Below are 5,060 nucleotides of genomic sequence, written 5' to 3' on the forward strand. Positions count from 1 at the left end.
ATTTTTATAATATAAAACCAAACCAAATTATTTTAAAATAATATTTAAAACACAAATATATTTAAAATTTAATTGCAGGAGGACAGAATAAGACATTAATATACATTTCATTTTCCTATCTTCCTCATATTCTTTTTTAAAGAAGATTGTGTATGTTTAAAAAACATTTACAAAAGGCGAAGAAATCAAAATAGGTATTTTATTGGAAATATTAATTTCACTGTACTCTCCATTGATGCAACTACATCTGGACATTCTATGTTGTTTGTTTGTTTGTTTGTTTTTAAGCGAGGCAACCCTTGGTTGACCTCACAGATTGCAAGGATCTTATAGTCTTACAGTCCCTTATTTTTTTATTTTTTTATTTTTTACACCTATAGCACCTGGTCTTCCTAGGTGGTCTCCCATCTAAGTGCTAACCAGGCCCGACTCTGTTTAGCTTCTGAGATCAGATGAGATTGGGCTTGTTCAGGGTGGCATGGCTGTAGACTGTACATTCTATTTTAAAGTCGATGCTGATGAGATACCAAAATAACCAAGATGGTGAGAACCAAGACAAGGCTCTGGGTGGGATGGGTTAAGGCAGATGTTTAATTAGCTGATGACAAAAACCAAGAGGAGACATGATGGCTGACTTCATAGCACATCTATAACAAACAATGGTTAATAGCTATGTGAATATGTGTTCTATGAGGTAATACAAATGCAATGGTAAAAATCATTAAAAGATAGGTTTTAGCTCAATATGAGAAAGAATACAAAAACAATCAGATCTATATCAGAATTGCTTGCCCTGACAATCATTGGCCTAAGTCTTCCTTGCTATGTCCACTGAACCAGAAACCAACTGTATGACCAATTCTTGGGATGGTGTTAAAAAGATACTTGTATCAGGTAAGAGGTTGGATACTTAAGACCCTAAAGCCATTTTTTTTTTATTCAGATATTTTATGACTACCCAAGTCTGAGCTCACATCAAAGCAGTCCTTCTGTCACTGTTGGGGCTGTGATAGGAGTTCAGTGTAGCCCCAATGGTAGCGAGGAGGGAGAGGGACAATGATGGCGCAGACAGACGTGTGGTTGGTATTTTTCTTCGGTTCTTCCTCAAATGACGGCATTGAAGAATCGCAGGTCATTGAGATTTAATAACTTATTAAAAATATATTTTAGAAAGACAAAGAGTGTCCCAAGGAGGCACATGGTCCCAGTGCTGTAACCAACACAAAGGAGCCGAAATGGCCAGAAAAGGGCAAAAAGGCCACAAAAGACCATCAAAAAGAGAGAGAACCCAGAAAGGCAAAAAGAGGCAAAAAAGAAGGGGAGTCCAGAAGGACAAAATGGGAGGGGGCAGAAGGGCAAAAGGAGGGGAGCCCAGAAGGGCAAAAGGGCCCAGAAGTGAGAATGTCGGCCTTATATTTGGGCCATAATGGGTGGTTTCCAAGGCATTCCTAGATGATTGGCAAGTGAAGTTATTTTGATTGACTCCTGGCTGCTATATAACTCTGCCTAGTGCACATGTGTGTACCTAGAATTCTACTACCATTGGGGTGTTCTTTGGGCCCCTATTCCTTTGTTCCCCCGTCACTCATGTCTGACTAGCTACCTAACACTTCACCATTAGCTTCTCTATATTGTCTTGTTTGGAGAGCATCTTCTCTCATGTTAGTCACTGCCACAGCACAACTTACTTCCTCCTCTTTCCTCCATGCTCCAGTCTCACATCTAACCTACTGAATAGCTCCATTTGAGTGTTCTTATAAATCAAAATGACTAAAACAAATTAAACACCTCAATCCCCCATAATTGTCCTCTTGAGTTTTCCTTATTTCTCTAAACGATAGGTCAAACAATGCTAAGAGAGTTGGCTGGTAAAATGACAAGCTTTATAAAAATTCAGACAGCTTAAAAAAAATTCAGACAGCTTATTACTTACATAGATAGCAAAAGCAAGAATAGCAAAGGTGCCAGCTCCCCCTGGCCTTTGTCCCACAGGACAACAAAGAAACAAAACAAGCTAGTTGACAAATGCAACAGGAGTTAAGTGGGATACCTTGTTGTTTAGGAGCTGATTCCAAACTGCAGCTAGCAGTCTTATAGCCTGCAGTTGTATTCTAAGTGGTGGGGGTTGTGGTATAGTAAAGAATGTGGCTGGTCTTTGTTCTTTGTTCCAGGGAGTTAATTTCTAAATCCTTGAAATTTCCCGAGGGACAAAAGTGTCTTTGTTATTCATGGTGGGCACCTTGGACCTGAGTTTCTGTTAATGAGATAATTCAGGATGGGGGCTGGCGGGGCGGATAGATTAAGCATTTGATTAGAGGTTTGGGGCTTTCAGTCAGGCAGTATCAGCCCAACCTCTGGGGAAAAAAGAGGGTTGGCCAATGATTCTAATGTAGGGAAGAGGCAAGAGAATTAAAATGTTAATCAAGCTACATTCAGAGACTGCAATATGCTGATCAGCCCTGCAGCCAAGCCAGGAAGACACTTTCAGAACAAAGGAAGATTTCTGCTGAAATTGCTAATAATCCATTTCCCCACACCTGTGGAAATGAAAACAGGAACAAGAGTCTTTAAGTGTCTGCCCTACACAAATAAAATCATTCATTCCCCGTAGCTAAAACCGTGGAGACCTATGGATTAAAGCTGAGGAGCTGCCAACAGGACTTTCAGGCAACACACTCTTCCTCTTCCCCTTCCTCACTGTATATTCATATAAAAAGAAATGGGTTAATAAAGTCTTTTAAACTATAACTCATAGGAACTAAAGAATAACAAATAAACTGGATTCCCCAAACACTCAGTGCTTTAACACTGTCCCTCTCACTCTCCCTCCGCCTTGGGGTGTGTGTTGAATTTCTTCCACACTCTCCATGAAGGGACCCTCTTCTTCTCTCGGTATAGGGCTTGGTCTCCCCACCACTTGGGGAAATTTGCCCTGTCCTGCATCAATTCAATCAATCATGCAGCCATAAAGAAACCTCAATAAACACTAAAAATAGAGGCTCATGTGGGCTTCCCTGGTTGGTAATCTTACATCAATGTGTAAGAGGGTGACATGTCCTGAGAAAGCTTCACCTGAGAAGGATATGGGACCCTCCTGACCCTTAAGGACATGGGGCCTCCCAAAGCTTGCCCTATGTGTCTCTTCTGTTGGTTAGCCCTGATTTGTATTTTTTATAATAAAACTATAATCATAAGTATAATGCTTTCCTGAATTCTGTGAGTTTTTCTAGCAAATTATCCAACTTTAGGGGATAGTGGGAACTCCTGAATTCGTAGCTAGTTGGTCAGAACTGTGAGTGTCCTGGGAAACCCTGAGCTAGTGGCTGCTGCCCGAAGTTAAGGCAGTCTTGTGGAGGACTACGCCCTTAACCTGTGAAATCTGACTTATTTCCAGGTAGTTAGCATCATAATTGCATACAGAGGGGAAGGCAGAAAACCTCATATCAACTCAGAACCTAGGAGATGATGAGAAAATGTCTTATGATAGCCTCCCGGAAAGATATGGAAACAGTGAGAAATGGCCTTGAGGTAGCTCCTTACAAGCTTCCCATGGTTTCATGTTCCAAGAGGATCAGAGGACATTCTGCTAATACTTAGGTCAGCTGCAGTTAAGCTTTGCACCAAAAAGAGTTTAGAAACATGTTTACCAAAATGATGGCAGTTGTTGTCCCTGAGTCATGGAATCAGAGGACTTTTGGCTTTCTTCTTGATGCCTTTCTTCTTTATACCTTATAGAGGTAATTTAGGGAGTGGTTAAGTATGGGTTCTGGGGACATCCTGCCTGGGTTTGGATCTCACCTCTGTCATTTAGTAAGCTACATGTCCTTGATAATGATCCGTTAACTTGTCCAGCTAGTCCATGGATTCAGTGGGCTCCAGATCCTCCTAGGTATGCCTTCACTCCCCCATGTACCTTCTTCATGAACAAGAACATCATGTGGACTTATCATTTCCTCCCCTGAAATGAAGATATAATATGTCTATGGTAAGGCCCTAATTCATCTTTCTTTTCCCATTAAAACAAACAGCTCAATGAACAAATAAAAACCATGTTTGTTTGGCATGACTGTTGTCTCGGTAAGTCAGGACTTCGAATTACTTAGCGTCTTTATGCCTAAGTTTTCTCATTTGTTAAATGAAAATAATAAATTATAGTCCCTACTTCATAGAGTTCTGTGAGGACTGAAAAGTTAATATAAAAGAAACCCTTAGAACAGTGCCTGGCGCACAGAGAGCACTCAACAAATGTTAGCTGTTTTTAATACTTATATGTGTTATTTGATTTGTTTACAGTGACCACATATTATTTTTGTAAACAGAAAAAATAAACAAGTAAAAATTCAAATTTCCTATTGTATACAAATCACATTAATTTATTATTTTTTTAATTACCAACAAGACAAATTGGCCAATTTTTTGCTTATAATCGTAACATCTCACAGTCTCCATATAGAGAAATGGAATAACTTTAGAGAAAGTATTTCAAAACTTCAATGACTATCTTAGATGAATATATGCATATATAAAATAGATATATATTTAAAATGTATATGCATATATATGTATACTTTTAAATTACTTAAAATTCTTCAGCCACCTCCAAAATAAGCCAGTTAATATTTTAATCTCATATATATTTTAAAAAAAGAAATATATTAGAATGTTCATCATATTTCATCTGTGGATAATGGAATTTGGGGTCCTTTTTTCTCTATACCTATTCTAAATTTTGTCCAGTCATCATGTATTACTTTTTATAATTAAAAAAATGTTATAGTAAAAGATAAAATTATTTTTATCTGAATCTTTTTTGCACTATATAAAAAAGAAAGTAGAGACATAAAACCTTGGAGACTTCAGTGACATGAGAGATTGCTTCTGAAACATTCCGAAATTATATTTTCATTGGTTTTAACAAGATTTACAACCTACTCAGAAATGCAACAAAGTGGGCACCACAAAACAAATTTGAAAGCCCTAGAACCAGCACATGAATAGTCATGACATTCAGCAACATATCCCTGTTGAAAAATAGTTTTTATAATCTATAATGGTGATGT

At 38.2% G+C, this 5,060-nt stretch overlaps 1 pseudogene; it reads right to left on the reverse strand.

The window, feature by feature from the left end:
- Positions 1-371: 371 nt before the first annotated feature.
- Positions 372-490, reverse strand: LOC111732043 (annotated as a pseudogene).
- Positions 491-5,060: the final 4,570 nt, after the last annotated feature.

This window comes from Pteropus vampyrus, unplaced genomic scaffold, assembly GCF_000151845.1.
Source record: "Pteropus vampyrus isolate Shadow unplaced genomic scaffold, Pvam_2.0 Scaffold11, whole genome shotgun sequence".
NCBI classification, from domain to species: Eukaryota; Metazoa; Chordata; class Mammalia; order Chiroptera; family Pteropodidae; genus Pteropus; species Pteropus vampyrus.